We start from the raw sequence: 21,875 nt of genomic DNA, 5'->3' as shown, positions 1-21,875 counted from the left end.
CAGGGACTTCCGGCACCAGAGAAGGTGCAAAACTCTGCTTGTCCAGAAGCAATCGCGGCATGTGGAAAGCTTCCTGCTCCAGCTTAGAGTCCCTTTCATCAGATTTAAACAAAAAACAATGCAGTTTTGCACTTAGCAAAATTGGCTGTTAAAAAAAAAGTTGAAAGCTGTTAGGCTTTGAAATTTCTGGCGGCCACAAGTTCGAATCCCAGCGAAGCCGAGCAAGCACTTTGTACTCCCAAGATCGGCAAACTGGCCACCATCAGACTGGGCGACAGGAACAGGGCCGTTTCTAGGTGTTTTGCCAACCTAGGCGAGAATTGAAAAATGCCGCCCCCTCCCTTCTACTACCATCACTCTCTCCCCCTGTCATCCCGGTGTTGGGAAATATAGGCCTGCTTTGGTGCCTCTCTATCTAGTCTGGACTGTCAAATTCATATTAAAGTAAGTCATCTGTATCAATTGTTGTGGCTATGTAAGTGTTATTGCCCTGTTCTGAGGGTATAAACTAAGTTATGCGATAATGGGCTTGAGTTGGGAGAACAGTAGGGCTACTGGCCTCTACCACCTCCAATCACACCCAACACATGCCGATACCCAGACACGCAATCCCAGAATGTTTCAGCCCTCTCGCTTCATGTTGACATAGAATGCAGGCAGAAAAGAAGAGCAGCTACTTCCGACCATCATGCCACTCTGATTGGTTGCATCCCTTGTCGGCTGCACGTCTAATTGGCAACCGGTTGCCCATCAGTGTAGTCCGTTGCTTTGCACCATCTTTATTTCCAAGCAGTGCAGTCACTCATGTGTCAAGTATTTCGAAATACACTTTTCTTTCACTACAGAGCTGGAGGCGTCAGATGTCTGCATCTGCAGAGATAGCGCTGTGAATCCCTGATTTATGACACGAGTGTGCCGCATTGAGATGCGCAAGCCAGCATTAGTATGCAGCACACCGTGCACCCCTCATTACCAGACATAAGTTTTAGTTTTTAGATGTGGTGCTTGGCCTCCAAATCGCCCTTGAATCTGTGGTGTACTATGGTCAAAGATTAAAGGCGTGATTCATGGGATCTGTTTGGTTTTAGTTGGAAACCAGATACTGTATAAGGTTCCCAGTTTTATGGACTTATTATTTATATTTGACTGTCTCCATCAATATTTATGCTTTTCTAACTTTATCCAAATGTAATTTTGTTCAACATTTATCCGCATTTATAGATATGAAATATGTACACTTCTGCTAAAACACTTGCAGGGTTTTTGAATTATGTTACGGGGTTATGCAACACCGCATTACATTTCTTAACTATTTTGTATTTAATTGAACTCCTAGAGTGGTACAACCTTAGTGTATCCATGCACTGCAATTCTGCAAATATCGATGCTCACCTGAAAGCTGCTGCATTAATAACGCTGTCAAAAGGCCCTACACCCACCTTACCATCCCAAAATATAGCGTTCAAGAGACACCAATTGATTACAGAGCCTGCAGTGGGATTACCAACACTTTGCATTAGCGCCACTGGCTTGGCGCTGTAACACCCAGCAGCATTCGGGGAGCAGTAAGGTTAAACAAATGGACGCTCGACGCGACGACGTCCACTCAGTTATCTTATATTTTGTCATTAAAAGACTGCATTAAACACACAGAAAACAAGGCTGCAGCCACGAGCCCACTGCACATCCTTCAGCCACCAACTTCCGTCACAGGGAAAGCCTCGTAGCTGAGGCGACACAGACCCAATTATCATTTGTTTCAGTTTCTTTTTCATATACAATGTTTGTGTGTTTTTATCTTATTTTCAGAAAATCGTCAAGTGTTTAACTTCTTTACTTTCTCACATATTTTTACACATAGCTTTGATGAAAAAAGTATTACCATTACATTTTAAGCAGAGAGTCCACTTATCTTTTCTCTCCCTGAACTCGGTTTCAATGTGAAACGTTATTCTAATGAGTACAGCTCAAATAAAAGGGGTATATTTGTTTAACAAACATTCATGCACACGTTTTTTACCTCCCTCCCGCTTTTGCCGCCCTAGGCGGCTGCCTAGTCTTGCCTAATTGCAAAAAACACAGTTGATGGACAGAATGTAGAACAATGTCATACATTCACCCCAGTACAAGGATCCGGGCCTAAATCAATCGTTTTTTTGCACTCCACACCACCCTGAGTTAGACACTGGCTATATGCAAATCAGCTCTGACCCTGTGCCTCATGGGAACAGTCCAGTCAGAACTACCAAGCCATGTCTTGCCCAGACCGGAATCAAGCATCCAAGGACCGGTTTCTGGCTATCAGCCTTCATTCAGCCTGGATAGCTTGACTCCAGTGGTGTGGAGAGCCTGGACTCACGTCTGAGCATACCAGCCCACTCGGGGTGAAAATTGCAAAAAACAGGGCAGACCAAACTACCAAGCCAATTCTTCACCAGAAAGGAGACAAGCTTCCGGGGACCGGTTTCTGGCATTTCAGCCGTCGTCGGCCCGGCTTGCTTGAATCCTGATGGAGCAGTGAGCAAGGGACTCATGTCTGAGTATACCCTGCCACACCTATAGTGGCCAAAAACGATTCAGAAAAGGGGGTGGTGATGAACAGAGTGTCTGAATTAAGCAGACCACTCTTACCCAGTCCAAAGATCAGGGCTTGATCCATCACCGTTATTTAGCTCACTGCCCCATCCCAGCTCAGAACCTGGCTATATGCAAATTAGTCTGTCCCTGGCCCAGTGCATCATGGGAACAGGGCAGACCAAACTACCAAGCCAATTCTTCACCAGAAAGGAGACAAGCTTCCGGGGACCGGTTTCTGGCATTTCAGCCGTCGTCGGCCCGGCTTGCTTGAATCCTGATGGAGCAGTGAGCAAGGGACTCATGTCTGAGTATACCCTGCCACACCTCTAGTGGCCAAAAACGATTCAGAAAAGGGGGTGGTGATGAACAGAGTGTCTGAATTAAGCAGACCACTCTTACCCAGTCCAAAGATCAGGGCTTGATCCATCACCGTTATTTAGCTCACTGCCCCATCCCAGCTCAGAACCTGGCTATATGCAAATTAGTTTGTCCCTGGCCCAGTGCATCATGGGAACAGGGCAGACTAAACTACCAACCCAATTCTTCACCAGAAAGGAGACAAGCTTCCGGGGACCGGTTTCTGGCATTTCAGCCGTCGTCGGCCCGGCTTGCTTGAATCGTGATGGAGCAGTGAGCAAGGGACTCATGTCTGAGTATACCCTGCCACACCTATAGTGGCCAAAAACGATTCAGAAAAGGGGGTGGTGATGAACAGAGTGTCTGAATTAAGCAGACCACTCTTACCCAGTCCAAAGATCAGGGCTTGATCCATCACCGTTATTTAGCTCACTGCCCCATCCCAGCTCAGAACCTGGCTATATGCAAATTAGTCTGTCCCTGGCCCAGTGCATCATGGGAACAGGGCAGACCAAACTACCAAGCCAATTCTTCACCAGAAAGGAGACAAGCTTCTGGGGACCGGTTTCTGGCATTTCAGCCGTCGTCGGCCCGGCTTGCTTGAATCCTGATGGAGCAGTGAGCAAGGGACTCATGTCTGAGTATACCCTGCCACACCTATAGTGGCCAAAAACGATTCAGAAAAGGGGGTGGTGATGAACAGAGTGTCTGAATTAAGCAGACCACTCTTACCCAGTCCAAAGATCAGGGCTTGATCATTCACCGTTATTTAGCTCACTGCCCCATCCCAGCTCAGAACCTGGCTATATGCAAATTAGTCTGTCCCTGGCCCAGTGCATCATGGGAACAGGGCAGACCAAACTACCAAGCCAATTCTTCACCAGAAAGTAGACAAGCTTCCGGGGACCGGTTTCTGGCATTTCAGCCGTCGTCGGCCCGGCTTGCTTGAATCCTGATGGAGCAGTGAGCAAAAGACTCATGTCTGAGTATACCCTGCCACACCTATAGTGGCCAAAAACGATTCAGAAAAGGGGGTGGTGATGAACAGAGTGTCTGAATTAAGCAGACCACTCTTACCCAGTCCAAAGATCAGGGCTTGATCCATCACCGTTATTTAGCTCACTGCCCCATCCCAGCTCAGAACCTGGCTATATGCAAATTAGTCTGTCCCTGGCCCAGTGCATAAGGGGAACAGGGCAGACCAAACTACCAAGCCAATTCTTCCCCAGAAAGGAGACAAGCTTCCGGGGACCGGTTTCTGGCATTTCAGCTGTCGTCGGCCCGGCTTGCTTGAATCCTGATGGAGCAGTGAGCAAGGGACTCATGTCTGAGTATACCCTGCCACACCTATAGTGGCCAAAAACGATTCAGAAAAGGGGGTGGTGATGAACAGAGTGTCTGAATTAAGCAGACCACTCTTACCCAGTCCAAAGATCAGGGCTTGATCCATCACCATTATTTAGCTCACTGCCCCATCCCAGCTCAGAACCTGGCTATATGCAAATTAGTCTGTCCCTGGCCCAGTGCATCATGGGAACAGGGCAGACCAAACTACCAAGCCAATTCTTCACCAGAAAGGAGACAAGCTTCCGGGGACCGGTTTCGGCCCGGCTTGCTTGAATCCTGATGGAGCAGTGAGCAAGGGACTCATGTCTGAGTATACCCTGCCACACCTATAGTGGCCAAAAACGATTCAGAAAAGGGGGTGGTGATGAACAGAGTGTCTGAATTAAGCAGACCACTCTTACCCAGTCCAAAGATCAGGGCTTGATCCATCACCGTTATTTAGCTCACTGCCCCATCCCAGCTCAGAACCTGGCTACATGCAAATTAGTCTGTCCCTGGCCCAGTGCATCATGGGAACAGGGCAGACCAAACTACCAAGCCAATTCTTCACCAGAAAGGAGACAAGCTTCCGGGGACCGGTTTCTGGCATTTCAGCCGTCGTCGGCCCGGCTTGCTTGAATCTTGATGGAGCAGTGAGCAAGGGACTCATGTCTGAGTATACCCTGCCACACCTATAGTGGCCAAAAACGATTCAGAAAAGGGGTTGGTGATGAACAGAGTGTCTGAATTAAGCAGACCACTCTTACCCAGTCCAAAGATCAGGGCTTGATCCATCACCGTTATTTAGCTCACTGCCCCATCCCAGCTCAGAACCTGGCTATATGCAAATTAGTCTGTCCCTGGCCCAGTGCATCATGGGAACAGGGCAGACCAAACTACCAAGCCAATTCTTCACCAGAAAGGAGACAAGCTTCCGGGGACCGGTTTCTGGCATTTCAGCCGTCGTCGGCCCGGCTTGCTTGAATCCTGATGGAGCAGTGAGCAAGGGACTCATGTCTGAGTATACCCTGCCACACCTATAGTGGCCAAAAACGATTCAGAAAAGGGGGTGGTGATGAACAGAGTGTCTGAATTAAGCAGACCACTCTTACCCAGTCCAAAGATCAGGGCTTGATCCATCACCGTTATTTAGCTCACTGCCCCATCCCAGCTCAGAACCTGGCTATATGCAAATTAGTCTGTCCCTGGCCCAGTGCATCATGGGAACAGGGCAGACCAAACTACCAAGCCAATTCTTCACCAGAAAGGAGACAAGCTTCCGGGGACCGGTTTCTGGCATTTCAGCCGTCGTCGGCCCGGCTTGCTTGAATCCTGATGGAGCAGTGAGCAAAAGACTCATGTCTGAGTATACCCTGCCACACCTATAGTGGCCAAAAATGATTCAGAAAAGGGGGTGGTGATGAACAGAGTGTCTGAATTAAGCAGACCACTCTTACCCAGTCCAAAGATCAGGGCTTGATCCATCACCGTTATTTAGCTCACTGCCCCATCCCAGCTCAGAACCTGGCTATATGCAAATTAGTCTGTCCCTGGCCCAGTGCATCATGGGAACAGGGCAGACCAAACTACCAAGCCAATTCTTCACCAGAAAGGAGACAAGCTTCCGGGGACCGGTTTCGGGCATTTCAGCCGTCGTCGGCCCGGCTTGCTTGAATCCTGATGGAGCAGTGAGCAAGGGACTCATGTCTGAGTATACCCTGCCACACCTATAGTGGCCAAAAACGATTCAGAAAAGGGGGTGGTGATGAACAGAGTGTCTGAATTAAGCAGACCACTCTTACCCAGTCCAAAGATCAGGGCTTGATCCATCACCGTTATTTAGCTCACTGCCCCATCCCAGCTCAGAACCTGGCTATATGCAAATTAGTCTGTCCCTGGCCCAGTGCATCATGGGAACAGGGCAGACCAAACTACCAAGCCAATTCTTCACCAGAAAGGAGACAAGCTTCCGGGGACCGGTTTCTGGCATTTCAGCCGTCGTCGGCCCGGCTTGCTTGAATCCTGATGGAGCAGTGAGCAAGGGACTCATGTCTGAGTATACCCTGCCACACCTATAGTGGCCAAAAATGATTCAGAAAAGGGGGTGGTGATGAACAGAGTGTCTGAATTAAGCAGACCACTCTTACCCAGTCCAAAGATCAGGGCTTGATCCATCACCGTTATTTAGCTCACTGCCCCATCCCAGCTCAGAACCTGGCTATATGCAAATTAGTCTGTCCCTGGCCCAGTGCATCATGGGAACAGGGCAGACCAAACTACCAAGCCAATTCTTCACCAGAAAGGAGACAGGCTTCCGGGGACCGGTTTCTGGCATTTCAGCCGTCGTCGGCCCGGCTTGCTTGAATCCTGATGGAGCAGTGAGCAAGGGACTCATGTCTGAGTATACCCTGCCACACCTATAGTGGCCAAAAACGATTCAGAAAAGGGGGTGGTGATGAACAGAGTGTCTGAATTAAGCAGACCACTCTTACCCAGTCCAAAGATCAGGGCTTGATCCATCACCGTTATTTAGCTCACTGCCCCATCCCAGCTCAGAACCTAGCTATATGCAAATTAGTCTGTCCCTGGCCCAGTGCATCATGGGAACAGGGCAGACCAAACTACCAAGCCAATTCTTCACCAGAAAGGAGACAAGCTTCCGGGGACCGGTTTCTGGCATTTCAGCCGTCGTCGGCCCGGCTTGCTTGAATCCTGATGGAGCAGTGAGCAAAAGACTCATGTCTGAGTATACCCTGCCACACCTATAGTGGCCAAAAACGATTCAGAAAAGGGGGTGGTGATGAACAGAGTGTCTGAATTAAGCAGACCACTCTTACCCAGTCCAAAGATCAGGGCTTGATCCATCACCGTTATTTAGCTCACTGCCCCATCCCAGCTCAGAACCTGGCTATATGCAAATTAGTCTGTCCCTGGCCCAGTGCATCATGGGAACAGGGCAGACCACACTACCAAGCCAATTCTTCACCAGAAAGGAGACAAGCTTCCGGGGACCGGTTTCTGGCATTTCAGCCGTCGTCGGCCCGGCTTGCTTGAATCCTGATGGAGCAGTGAGCAAGGGACTCATGTCTGAGTATACCCTGCCACACCTATAGTGGCCAAAAACGATTCAGAAAAGGGGTTGGTGATGAACAGAGTGTCTGAATTAAGCAGACCACTCTTACCCAGTCCAAAGATCAGGGCTTGATCCATCACCGTTATTTAGCTCACTGCCCCATCCCAGCTCAGAACCTGGCTATATGCAAATTAGTCTGTCCCTGGCCCAGTGCATCATGGGAACAGGGCAGACCAAACTACCAAGCCAATTCTTCACCAGAAAGGAGACAAGCTTCCGGGGACCGGTTTCTGGCATTTCAGCCGTCGTCGGCCCGGCTTGCTTGAATCCTGATGGAGCAGTGAGCAAGGGACTCATGTCTGAGTATACCCTGCCACACCTATAGTGGCCAAAAACGATTCAGAAAAGGGGGTGGTGATGAACAGAGTGTCTGAATTAAGCAGACCACTCTTACCCAGTCCAAAGATCAGGGCTTGATCCATCACCATTATTTAGCTCACTGCCCCATCCCAGCTCAGAACCTGGCTATATGCAAATTAGTCTGTCCCTGGCCCAGTGCATCATGGGAACAGGGCAGACCAAACTACCAAGCCAATTCTTCACCAGAAAGGAGACAAGCTTCCGGGGACCGGTTTCTGGCATTTCAGCCGTCGTCGGCCCGGCTTGCTTGAATCCTGATGGAGCAGTGAGCAAGGGACTCATGTCTGAGTATACCCTGCCACACCTCTAGTGGCCAAAAACGATTCAGAAAAGGGGGTGGTGATGAACAGAGTGTCTGAATTAAGCAGACCACTCTTACCCAGTCCAAAGATCAGGGCTTGATCCATCACCGTTATTTAGCTCACTGCCCCATCCCAGCTCAGAACCTGGCTATATGCAAATTAGTCTGTCCCTGGCCCAGTGCATCATGGGAACAGGGCAGACCAAACTACCAACCCAATTCTTCACCAGAAAGGAGACAAGCTTCCGGGGACCGGTTTCTGGCATTTCAGCCGTCGTCGGCCCGGCTTGCTTGAATCGTGATGGAGCAGTGAGCAAGGGACTCATGTCTGAGTATACCCTGCCACACCTATAGTGGCCAAAAACGATTCAGAAAAGGGGGTGGTGATGAACAGAGTGTCTGAATTAAGCAGACCACTCTTACCCAGTCCAAAGATCAGGGCTTGATCCATCACCGTTATTTAGCTCACTGCCCCATCCCAGCTCAGAACCTGGCTATATGCAAATTAGTCTGTCCCTGGCCCAGTTTATCATGGGAACAGGGCAGACCAAACTACCAAGCCAATTCTTCACCAGAAAGGAGACAAGCTTCCGGGGACCGGTTTCTGGCATTTCAGCCATCGTCGGCACAGCTTGCTTGAATCCTGATGGAGCAGTGAGCAAGGGACTCATGTCTGAGTATACCCTGCCACACCTATAGTGGCCAAAAACAATTCAGAAAAGGGGGTGGTGATGAACAGAGTGTCTGAATTAAGCAGACCACTCTTACCCAGTCCAAAGATCAGGGCTTGATCCATCACCGTTATTTAGCTCACTGCCCCATCCCAGCTCAGAACCTGGCTATATGCAAATTAGTCTGTCCCCGGCCCAGTGCATCATGGGAACAGGGCAGACCAAACTACCAAGCCAATTCTTCACCAGAAAGGAGACAAGCTTCTGGGGACCGGTTTCTGGCATTTCAGCCGTCGTCGGCCCGGCTTGCTTGAATCCTGATGGAGCAGTGAGCAAGGGACTCATGTCTGAGTATACCCTGCCACACCTATAGTGGCCAAAAACGATTCAGAAAAGGGGGTGGTGATGAACAGAGTGTCTGAATTAAGCAGACCACTCTTACCCAGTCCAAAGATCAGGGCTTGATCCATCACCGTTATTTAGCTCACAGCCCCATCCCTGCTCAGAACCTGGCTATATGCAAATTAGTCTGTCCCTGGCCCAGTGCATCATAGGAACAGGGCAGACCAAACTACCAAGCCAATTCTTCACCAGAAAGGAGACAAGCTTCCGGGGACCGGTTTCTGGCATTTCAGCCGTCGTCGGCCCGGCTTGCTTGAATCCTGATGGAGCAGTGAGCAAAAGACTCATGTCTGAGTATACCCTGCCACACCTATAGTGGCCAAAAACGATTCAGAAAAGGGGGTGGTGATGAACAGAGTGTCTGAATTAAGCAGACCACTCTTACCCAGTCCAAAGATCAGGGCTTGATCCATCACCGTTATTTAGCTCACTGCCCCATCCCAGCTCAGAACCTGGCTATATGCAAATTAGTCTGTCCCTGGCCCAGTGCATCATGGGAACAGGGCAGACCAAACTACCAAGCCAATTCTTCACCAGAAAGGAGACAAGCTTCCGGGGACCGGTTTCTGGCATTTCAGCCGTCGTCGGCCCGGCTTGCTTGAATCCTGATGGAGCAGTGAGCAAGGGACTCATGTCTGAGTATACCCTGCCACACCTATAGTGGCCAAAAACGATTCAGAAAAGGGGGTGGTGATGAACAGAGTGTCTGAATTAAGCAGACCACTCTTACCCAGTCCAAAGATCAGGGCTTGATCCATCACCGTTATTTAGCTCACTGCCCCATCCCAGCTCAGAACCTGGCTATATGCAAATTAGTCTGTCCCTGGCCCAGTGCATCATGGGAACAGGGCAGACCAAACTACCAAGCCAATTCTTCACCAGAAAGGAGACAAGCTTCCGGGGACCGGTTTCTGGCATTTCAGCCGTCGTCGGCCCGGCTTGCTTGAATCCTGATGGAGCAGTGAGCAAGGGACTCATGTCTGAGTATACCCTGCCACACCTATAGTGGCCAAAAATGATTCAGAAAAGGGGGTGGTGATGAACAGAGTGTCTGAATTAAGCAGACCACTCTTACCCAGTCCAAAGATCAGGGCTTGATCCATCACCGTTATTTAGCTCACTGCCCCATCCCAGCTCAGAACCTGGCTATATGCAAATTAGTCTGTCCCTGGCCCAGTGCATCATGGGAACAGGGCAGACCAAACTACCAAGCCAATTCTTCACCAGAAAGGAGACAAGCTTCCGGGGACCGGTTTCGGGCATTTCAGCCGTCGTCGGCCCGGCTTGCTTGAATCCTGATGGAGCAGTGAGCAAGGGACTCATGTCTGAGTATACCCTGCCACACCTATAGTGGCCAAAAACGATTCAGAAAAGGGGGTGGTGATGAACAGAGTGTCTGAATTAAGCAGACCACTCTTACCCAGTCCAAAGATCAGGGCTTGATCCATCACCGTTATTTAGCTCACTGCCCCATCCCAGCTCAGAACCTGGCTATATGCAAATTAGTCTGTCCCTGGCCCAGTGCATCATGGGAACAGGGCAGACCAAACTACCAAGCCAATTCTTCACCAGAAAGGAGACAAGCTTCCGGGGACCGGTTTCTGGCATTTCAGCCGTCGTCGGCCCGGCTTGCTTGAATCCTGATGGAGCAGTGAGCAAGGGACTCATGTCTGAGTATACCCTGCCACACCTATAGTGGCCAAAAATGATTCAGAAAAGGGGGTGGTGATGAACAGAGTGTCTGAATTAAGCAGACCACTCTTACCCAGTCCAAAGATCAGGGCTTGATCCATCACCGTTATTTAGCTCACTGCCCCATCCCAGCTCAGAACCTGGCTATATGCAAATTAGTCTGTCCCTGGCCCAGTGCATCATGGGAACAGGGCAGACCAAACTACCAAGCCAATTCTTCACCAGAAAGGAGACAGGCTTCCGGGGACCGGTTTCTGGCATTTCAGCCGTCGTCGGCCCGGCTTGCTTGAATCCTGATGGAGCAGTGAGCAAGGGACTCATGTCTGAGTATACCCTGCCACACCTATAGTGGCCAAAAACGATTCAGAAAAGGGGGTGGTGATGAACAGAGTGTCTGAATTAAGCAGACCACTCTTACCCAGTCCAAAGATCAGGGCTTGATCCATCACCGTTATTTAGCTCACTGCCCCATCCCAGCTCAGAACCTAGCTATATGCAAATTAGTCTGTCCCTGGCCCAGTGCATCATGGGAACAGGGCAGACCAAACTACCAAGCCAATTCTTCACCAGAAAGGAGACAAGCTTCCGGGGACCGGTTTCTGGCATTTCAGCCGTCGTCGGCCCGGCTTGCTTGAATCCTGATGGAGCAGTGAGCAAAAGACTCATGTCTGAGTATACCCTGCCACACCTATAGTGGCCAAAAACGATTCAGAAAAGGGGGTGGTGATGAACAGAGTGTCTGAATTAAGCAGACCACTCTTACCCAGTCCAAAGATCAGGGCTTGATCCATCACCGTTATTTAGCTCACTGCCCCATCCCAGCTCAGAACCTGGCTATATGCAAATTAGTCTGTCCCTGGCCCAGTGCATCATGGGAACAGGGCAGACCACACTACCAAGCCAATTCTTCACCAGAAAGGAGACAAGCTTCCGGGGACCGGTTTCTGGCATTTCAGCCGTCGTCGGCCCGGCTTGCTTGAATCCTGATGGAGCAGTGAGCAAGGGACTCATGTCTGAGTATACCCTGCCACACCTATAGTGGCCAAAAACGATTCAGAAAAGGGGTTGGTGATGAACAGAGTGTCTGAATTAAGCAGACCACTCTTACCCAGTCCAAAGATCAGGGCTTGATCCATCACCGTTATTTAGCTCACTGCCCCATCCCAGCTCAGAACCTGGCTATATGCAAATTAGTCTGTCCCTGGCCCAGTGCATCATGGGAACAGGGCAGACCAAACTACCAAGCCAATTCTTCACCAGAAAGGAGACAAGCTTCCGGGGACCGGTTTCTGGCATTTCAGCCGTCGTCGGCCCGGCTTGCTTGAATCCTGATGGAGCAGTGAGCAAGGGACTCATGTCTGAGTATACCCTGCCACACCTATAGTGGCCAAAAACGATTCAGAAAAGGGGGTGGTGATGAACAGAGTGTCTGAATTAAGCAGACCACTCTTACCCAGTCCAAAGATCAGGGCTTGATCCATCACCATTATTTAGCTCACTCCCCCATCCCAGCTCAGAACCTGGCTATATGCAAATTAGTCTGTCCCTGGCCCAGTGCATCATGGGAACAGGGCAGACCAAACTACCAAGCCAATTCTTCACCAGAAAGGAGACAAGCTTCCGGGGACCGGTTTCTGGCATTTCAGCCGTCGTCGGCCCGGCTTGCTTGAATCCTGATGGAGCAGTGAGCAAGGGACTCATGTCTGAGTATACCCTGCCACACCTATAGTGGCCAAAAACGATTCAGAAAAGGGGGTGGTGATGAACAGAGTGTCTGAATTAAGCAGACCACTCTTACCCAGTCCAAAGATCAGGGCTTGATCCATCACCGTTATTTAGCTCACTGCCCCATCCCAGCTCAGAACCTGGCTATATGCAAATTAGTCTGTCCCTGGCCCAGTTTATCATGGGAACAGGGCAGACCAAACTACCAAGCCAATTCTTCACCAGAAAGGAGACAAGCTTCCGGGGACCGGTTTCTGGCATTTCAGCCATCGTCGGCACAGCTTGCTTGAATCCTGATGGAGCAGTGAGCAAGGGACTCATGTCTGAGTATACCCTGCCACACCTATAGTGGCCAAAAACAATTCAGAAAAGGGGGTGGTGATGAACAGAGTGTCTGAATTAAGCAGACCACTCTTACCCAGTCCAAAGATCAGGGCTTGATCCATCACCGTTATTTAGCTCACTGCCCCATCCCAGCTCAGAACCTGGCTATATGCAAATTAGTCTGTCCCCGGCCCAGTGCATCATGGGAACAGGGCAGACCAAACTACCAAGCCAATTCTTCACCAGAAAGGAGACAAGCTTCTGGGGACCGGTTTCTGGCATTTCAGCCGTCGTCGGCCCGGCTTGCTTGAATCCTGATGGAGCAGTGAGCAAGGGACTCATGTCTGAGTATACCCTGCCACACCTATAGTGGCCAAAAACGATTCAGAAAAGGGGGTGGTGATGAACAGAGTGTCTGAATTAAGCAGACCACTCTTACCCAGTCCAAAGATCAGGGCTTGATCCATCACCGTTATTTAGCTCACTGCCCCATCCCAGCTCAGAACCTGGCTATATGCAAATTAGTCTGTCCCTGGCCCAGTGCATCATAGGAACAGGGCAGACCAAACTACCAAGCCAATTCTTCACCAGAAAGGAGACAAGCTTCCGGGGACCGGTTTCTGGCATTTCAGCCGTCGTCGGCCCGGCTTGCTTGAATCCTGATGGAGCAGTGAGCAAAAGACTCATGTCTGAGTATACCCTGCCACACCTATAGTGGCCAAAAACGATTCAGAAAAGGGGGTGGTGATGAACAGAGTGTCTGAATTAAGCAGACCACTCTTACCCAGTCCAAAGATCAGGGCTTGATCCATCACCGTTATTTAGCTCACTGCCCCATCCCAGCTCAGAACCTGGCTATATGCAAATTAGTCTGTCCCTGGCCCAGTGCATCATGGGAACAGGGCAGACCAAACTACCAAGCCAATTCTTCACCAGAAAGGAGACAAGCTTCCGGGGACCGGTTTCTGGCATTTCAGCCGTCGTCGGCCCGTCTTGCTTGAATCCTGATGGAGCAGTGAGCAAGGGACTCATGTCTGAGTATACCCTGCCACACCTATAGTGGCCAAAAACGATTCAGAAAAGGGGGTGGTGATGAACAGAGTGTCTGAATTAAGCAGACCACTCTTACCCAGTCCAAAGATCAGGGCTTGATCCATCACCGTTATTTAGCTCACTGCCCCATCCCAGCTCAGAACCTGGCTATATGCAAATTAGTCTGTCCCTGGCCCAGTGCATCATGGGAACAGGGCAGACCAAACTACCAAGCCAATTCTTCACCAGAAAGGAGACAAGCTTCCGGGGACCGGTTTCTGGCATTTCAGCCGTCGTCGGCCCGGCTTGCTTGAATCCTGATGGAGCAGTGAGCAAGGGACTCATGTCTGAGTATACCCTGCCACACCTATAGTGGCCAAAAATGATTCAGAAAAGGGGGTGGTGATGAACAGAGTGTCTGAATTAAGCAGACCACTCTTACCCAGTCCAAAGATCAGGGCTTGATCCATCACCGTTATTTAGCTCACTGCCCCATCCCAGCTCAGAACCTGGCTATATGCAAATTAGTCTGTCCCTGGCCCAGTGCATCATGGGAACAGGGCAGACCAAACTACCAAGCCAATTCTTCACCAGAAAGGAGACAAGCTTCCGGGGACCGGTTTCTGGCATTTCAGCCGTCGTCGGCCCGGCTTGCTTGAATCCTGATGGAGCAGTGAGCAAGGGACTCATGTCTGAGTATACCCTGCCACACCTATAGTGGCCAAAAACGATTCAGAAAAGGGGGTGGTGATGAACAGAGTGTCTGAATTAAGCAGACCACTCTTACCCAGTCCAAAGATCAGGGCTTGATCCATCACCGTTATTTAGCTCACTGCCCCATCCCAGCTCAGAACCTGGCTATATGCAAATTAGTCTGTCCCTGGCCCAGTTTATCATGGGAACAGGGCAGACCAAACTACCAAGCCAATTCTTCACCAGAAAGGAGACAAGCTTCCGGGGACCGGTTTCTGGCATTTCAGCCATCGTCGGCACAGCTTGCTTGAATCCTGATGGAGCAGTGAGCAAGGGACTCATGTCTGAGTATACCCTGCCACACCTATAGTGGCCAAAAACAATTCAGAAAAGGGGGTGGTGATGAACAGAGTGTCTGAATTAAGCAGACCACTCTTACCCAGTCCAAAGATCAGGGCTTGATCCATCACCGTTATTTAGCTCACTGCCCCATCCCAGCTCAGAACCTGGCTATATGCAAATTAGTCTGTCCCCGGCCCAGTGCATCATGGGAACAGGGCAGACCAAACTACCAAGCCAATTCTTCACCAGAAAGGAGACAAGCTTCTGGGGACCGGTTTCTGGCATTTCAGCCGTCGTCGGCCCGGCTTGCTTGAATCCTGATGGAGCAGTGAGCAAGGGACTCATGTCTGAGTATACCCTGCCACACCTATAGTGGCCAAAAACGATTCAGAAAAGGGGGTGGTGATGAACAGAGTGTCTGAATTAAGCAGACCACTCTTACCCAGTCCAAAGATCAGGGCTTGATCCATCACCGTTATTTAGCTCACAGCCCCATCCCTGCTCAGAACCTGGCTATATGCAAATTAGTCTGTCCCTGGCCCAGTGCATCATAGGAACAGGGCAGACCAAACTACCAAGCCAATTCTTCACCAGAAAGGAGACAAGCTTCCGGGGACCGGTTTCTGGCATTTCAGCCGTCGTCGGCCCGGCTTGCTTGAATCCTGATGGAGCAGTGAGCAAAAGACTCATGTCTGAGTATACCCTGCCACACCTATAGTGGCCAAAAACGATTCAGAAAAGGGGGTGGTGATGAACAGAGTGTCTGAATTAAGCAGACCACTCTTACCCAGTCCAAAGATCAGGGCTTGATCCATCACCGTTATTTAGCTCACTGCCCCATCCCAGCTCAGAACCTGGCTATATGCAAATTAGTCTGTCCCTGGCCCAGTGCATCATGGGAACAGGGCAGACCAAACTACCAAGCCAATTCTTCACCAGAAAGGAGACAAGCTTCCGGGGACCGGTTTCTGGCATTTCAGCCGTCGTCGGCCCGGCTTGCTTGAATCCTGATGGAGCAGTGAGCAAGGGACTCATGTCTGAGTATACCCTGCCACACCTATAGTGGCCAAAAACGATTCAGAAAAGGGGGTGGTGATGAACAGAGTGTCTGAATTAAGCAGACCACTCTTACCCAGTCCAAAGATCAGGGCTTGATCCATCACCGTTATTTAGCTCACTGCCCCATCCCAGCTCAGAACCTGGCTATATGCAAATTAGTCTGTCCCTGGCCCAGTGCATCATGGGAACAGGGCAGACCAAACTACCAAGCCAATTCTTCACCAGAAAGGAGACAAGCTTCCGGGGACCGGTTTCTGGCATTTCAGCCGTCGTCGGCCCGGCTTGCTTGAATCCTGATGGAGCAGTGAGCAAGGGACTCATGTCTGAGTATACCCTGCCACACCTATAGTGGCCAAAAATGATTCAGAAAAGGGGGTGGTGATGAACAGAGTGTCTGAATTAAGCAGACCACTCTTACCCAGTCCAAAGATCAGGGCTTGATCCATCACCGTTATTTAGCTCACTGCCCCATCCCAGCTCAGAACCTGGCTATATGCAAATTAGTCTGTCCCTGGCCCAGTGCATCATGGGAACAGGGCAGACCAAACTACCAAGCCAATTCTTCACCAGAAAGGAGACAAGCTTCCGGGGACCGGTTTCTGGCATTTCAGCCGTCGTCGGCCCGGCTTGCTTGAATCCTGATGGAGCAGTGAGCAAAAGACTCATGTCTGAGTATACCCTGCCACACCTATAGTGGCCAAAAACGATTCAGAAAAGGGGGTGGTGATGAACAGAGTGTCTGAATTAAGCAGACCACTCTTACCCAGTCCAAAGATCAGGGCTTGATCCATCACCGTTATTTAGCTCACTGCCCCATCCCAGCTCAGAACCTGGCTATATGCAAATTAGTCTGTCCCTGGCCCAGTGCATCATGGGAACAGGGCAGACCAAACTACCAAGCCAATTCTTCACCAGAAAGGAGACAAGCTTCCGGGGACCGGTTTCTGGCATTTCAGCCGTCGTCGGCCCGGCTTGCTTGAATCCTGATGGAGCAGTGAGCAAAAGACTCATGTCTGAGTATACCCTGCCACACCTATAGTGGCCAAAAACGATTCAGAAAAGGGGGTGGTGATGAACAGAGTGTCTGAATTAAGCAGACCACTCTTACCCAGTCCAAAGATCAGGGCTTGATCCATCACCGTTATTTAGCTCACTGCCCCATCCCAGCTCAGAACCTGGCTATATGCAAATTAGTCTGTCCCTGGCCCAGTGCATCATGGGAACAGGGCAGACCAAACTACCAAGCCAATTCTTCACCAGAAAGGAGACAAGCTTCCGGGGACCGGTTTCGGGCATTTCAGCCGTCGTCGGCCCGGCTTGCTTGAATCCTGATGGAGCAGTGAGCAAGGGACTCATGTCTGAGTATACCCTGCCACACCTATAGTGGCCAAAAACGATTCAGAAAAGGGGGTGGTGATGAACAGAGTGTCTGAATTAAGCAGACCACTCTTACCCAGTCCAAAGATCAGGGCTTGATCCATCACCGTTATTTAGCTCACTGCCCCATCCCAGCTCAGAACCTGGCTATATGCAAATTAGTCTGTCCCTGGCCCAGTGCATCATGGGAACAGGGCAGACCAAACTACCAAGCCAATTCTTCACCAGAAAGGAGACAAGCTTCCGGGGACCGGTTTCTGGCATTTCAGCCGTCGTCGGCCCGGCTTGCTTGAATCCTGATGGAGCAGTGAGCAAGGGACTCATGTCTGAGTATACCCTGCCACACCTATAGTGGCCAAAAATGATTCAGAAAAGGGGGTGGTGATGAACAGAGTGTCTGAATTAAGCAGACCACTCTTACCCAGTCCAAAGATCAGGGCTTGATCCATCACCGTTATTTAGCTCACTGCCCCATCCCAGCTCAGAACCTGGCTATATGCAAATTAGTCTGTCCCTGGCCCAGTGCATCATGGGAACAGGGCAGACCAAACTACCAAGCCAATTCTTCACCAGAAAGGAGACAGGCTTCCGGGGACCGGTTTCTGGCATTTCAGCCGTCGTCGGCCCGGCTTGCTTGAATCCTGATGGAGCAGTGAGCAAGGGACTCATGTCTGAGTATACCCTGCCACACCTATAGTGGCCAAAAACGATTCAGAAAAGGGGGTGGTGATGAACAGAGTGTCTGAATTAAGCAGACCACTCTTACCCAGTCCAAAGATCAGGGCTTGATCCATCACCGTTATTTAGCTCACTGCCCCATCCCAGCTCAGAACCTAGCTATATGCAAATTAGTCTGTCCCTGGCCCAGTGCATCATGGGAACAGGGCAGACCAAACTACCAAGCCAATTCTTCACCAGAAAGGAGACAAGCTTCCGGGGACCGGTTTCTGGCATTTCAGCCGTCGTCGGCCCGGCTTGCTTGAATCCTGATGGAGCAGTGAGCAAAAGACTCATGTCTGAGTATACCCTGCCACACCTATAGTGGCCAAAAACGATTCAGAAAAGGGGGTGGTGATGAACAGAGTGTCTGAATTAAGCAGACCACTCTTACCCAGTCCAAAGATCAGGGCTTGATCCATCACCGTTATTTAGCTCACTGCCCCATCCCAGCTCAGAACCTGGCTATATGCAAATTAGTCTGTCCCTGGCCCAGTGCATCATGGGAACAGGGCAGACCACACTACCAAGCCAATTCTTCACCAGAAAGGAGACAAGCTTCCGGGGACCGGTTTCTGGCATTTCAGCCGTCGTCGGCCCGGCTTGCTTGAATCCTGATGGAGCAGTGAGCAAGGGACTCATGTCTGAGTATACCCTGCCACACCTATAGTGGCCAAAAACGATTCAGAAAAGGGGTTGGTGATGAACAGAGTGTCTGAATTAAGCAGACCACTCTTACCCAGTCCAAAGATCAGGGCTTGATCCATCACCGTTATTTAGCTCACTGCCCCATCCCAGCTCAGAACCTGGCTATATGCAAATTAGTCTGTCCCTGGCCCAGTGCATCATGGGAACAGGGCAGACCAAACTACCAAGCCAATTCTTCACCAGAAAGGAGACAAGCTTCCGGGGACCGGTTTCTGGCATTTCAGCCGTCGTCGGCCCGGCTTGCTTGAATCCTGATGGAGCAGTGAGCAAGGGACTCATGTCTGAGTATACCCTGCCACACCTATAGTGGCCAAAAACGATTCAGAAAAGGGGGTGGTGATGAACAGAGTGTCTGAATTAAGCAGACCACTCTTACCCAGTCCAAAGATCAGGGCTTGATCCATCACCATTATTTAGCTCACTCCCCCATCCCAGCTCAGAACCTGGCTATATGCAAATTAGTCTGTCCCTGGCCCAGTGCATCATGGGAACAGGGCAGACCAAACTACCAAGCCAATTCTTCACCAGAAAGGAGACAAGCTTCCGGGGACCGGTTTCTGGCATTTCAGCCGTCGTCGGCCCGGCTTGCTTGAATCCTGATGGAGCAGTGAGCAAGGGACTCATGTCTGAGTATACCCTGCCACACCTATAGTGGCCAAAAACGATTCAGAAAAGGGGGTGGAGATGAACAGAGTGTCTGAATTAAGCAGACCACTCTTACCCAGTCCAAAGATCAGGGCTTGATCCATCACCGTTATTTAGCTCACTGCCCCATCCCAGCTCAGAACCTGGCTATATGCAAATTAGTCTGTCCCTGGCCCAGTTTATCATGGGAACAGGGCAGACCAAACTACCAAGCCAATTCTTCACCAGAAAGGAGACAAGCTTCCGGGGACCGGTTTCTGGCATTTCAGCCATCGTCGGCACAGCTTGCTTGAATCCTGATGGAGCAGTGAGCAAGGGACTCATGTCTGAGTATACCCTGCCACACCTATAGTGGCCAAAAACAATTCAGAAAAGGGGGTGGTGATGAACAGAGTGTCTGAATTAAGCAGACCACTCTTACCCAGTCCAAAGATCAGGGCTTGATCCATCACCGTTATTTAGCTCACTGCCCCATCCCAGCTCAGAACCTGGCTATATGCAAATTAGTCTGTCCCCGGCCCAGTGCATCATGGGAACAGGGCAGACCAAACTACCAAGCCAATTCTTCACCAGAAAGGAGACAAGCTTCTGGGGACCGGTTTCTGGCATTTCAGCCGTCGTCGGCCCGGCTTGCTTGAATCCTGATGGAGCAGTGAGCAAGGGACTCATGTCTGAGTATACCCTGCCACACCTATAGTGGCCAAAAACGATTCAGAAAAGGGGGTGGTGATGAACAGAGTGTCTGAATTAAGCAGACCACTCTTACCCAGTCCAAAGATCAGGGCTTGATCCATCACCGTTATTTAGCTCACTGCCCCATCCCAGCTCAGAACCTGGCTATATGCAAATTAGTCTGTCCCTGGCCCAGTGCATCATAGGAACAGGGCAGACCAAACTACCAAGCCAATTCTTCACCAGAAAGGAGACAAGCTTCCGGGGACCGGTTTCTGGCATTTCAGCCGTCGTCGGCCCGGCTTGCTTGAATCCTGATGGAGCAGTGAGCAAAAGACTCATGTCTGAGTATACCCTGCCACACCTATAGTGGCCAAAAACGATTCAGAAAAGGGGGTGGTGATGAACAGAGTGTCTGAATTAAGCAGACCACTCTTACCCAGTCCAAAGATCAGGGCTTGATCCATCACCGTTATTTAGCTCACTGCCCCATCCCAGCTCAGAACCTGGCTATATGCAAATTAGTCTGTCCCTGGCCCAGTGCATCATGGGAACAGGGCAGACCAAACTACCAAGCCAATTCTTCACCAGAAAGGAGACAAGCTTCCGGGGACCGGTTTCTGGCATTTCAGCCGTCGTCGGCCCGGCTTGCTTGAATCCTGATGGAGCAGTGAGCAAGGGACTCATGTCTGAGTATACCCTGCCACACCTATAGTGGCCAAAAACGATTCAGAAAAGGGGGTGGTGATGAACAGAGTGTCTGAATTAAGCAGACCACTCTTACCCAGTCCAAAGATCAGGGCTTGATCCATCACCGTTATTTAGCTCACTGCCCCATCCCAGCTCAGAACCTGGCTATATGCAAATTAGTCTGTCCCTGGCCCAGTGCATCATGGGAACAGGGCAGACCAAACTACCAAGCCAATTCTTCACCAGAAAGGAGACAAGCTTCCGGGAGACGGTTTCTGGCATTTCAGCCGTCGTCGGCCCGGCTTGCTTGAATCCTGATGGAGCAGTGAGCAAGGGACTCATGTCTGAGTATACCCTGCCACACCTATAGTGGCCAAAAATGATTCAGAAAAGGGGGTGGTGATGAACAGAGTGTCTGAATTAAGCAGACCACTCTTACCCAGTCCAAAGATCAGGGCTTGATCCATCACCGTTATTTAGCTCACTGCCCCATCCCAGCTCAGAACCTGGCTATATGCAAATTAGTCTGTCCCTGGCCCAGTGCATCATGGGAACAGGGCAGACCAAACTACCAAGCCAATTCTTCACCAGAAAGGAGACAAGCTTCCGGGGACCGGTTTCTGGCATTTCAGCCGTCGTCGGCCCGGCTTGCTTGAATCCTGATGGAGCAGTGAGCAAAAGACTCATGTCTGAGTATACCCTGCCACACCTATAGTGGCCAAAAACGATTCAGAAAAGGGGGTGGTGATGAACAGAGTGTCTGAATTAAGCAGACCACTCTTACCCAGTCCAAAGATCAGGGCTTGATCCATCACCGTTATTTAGCTCACTGCCCCATCCCAGCTCAGAACCTGGCTATATGCAAATTAGTCTGTCCCTGGCCCAGTGCATCATGGGAACAGGGCAGACCAAACTACCAAGCCAATTCTTCACCAGAAAGGAGACAAGCTTCCGGGGACCGGTTTCGGGCATTTCAGCCGTCGTCGGCCCGGCTTGCTTGAATCCTGATGGAGCAGTGAGCAAGGGACTCATGTCTGAGTATACCCTGCCACACCTATAGTGGCCAAAAACG

The 21,875-nt window shown here is 50.5% G+C and overlaps 1 protein-coding gene across 5 annotated transcripts in view; it reads left to right on the top strand.

The window, feature by feature from the left end:
* The window catches only part of CARD11 (caspase recruitment domain family member 11), a 1,114,500-nt gene that overhangs the window by 607,415 nt on the left and 485,210 nt on the right, over positions 1 to 21,875 (top strand). The gene's annotated exons all lie outside the window — the stretch shown is intronic.

Source organism: Lissotriton helveticus, chromosome 10, assembly GCF_964261635.1.
Source record: "Lissotriton helveticus chromosome 10, aLisHel1.1, whole genome shotgun sequence".
Taxonomy (NCBI): Eukaryota; Metazoa; Chordata; class Amphibia; order Caudata; family Salamandridae; genus Lissotriton; species Lissotriton helveticus.
The sequence above is the reverse complement of the archived record's forward strand: the minus strand, read 5'-3'. Positions and strand labels throughout refer to the sequence as shown.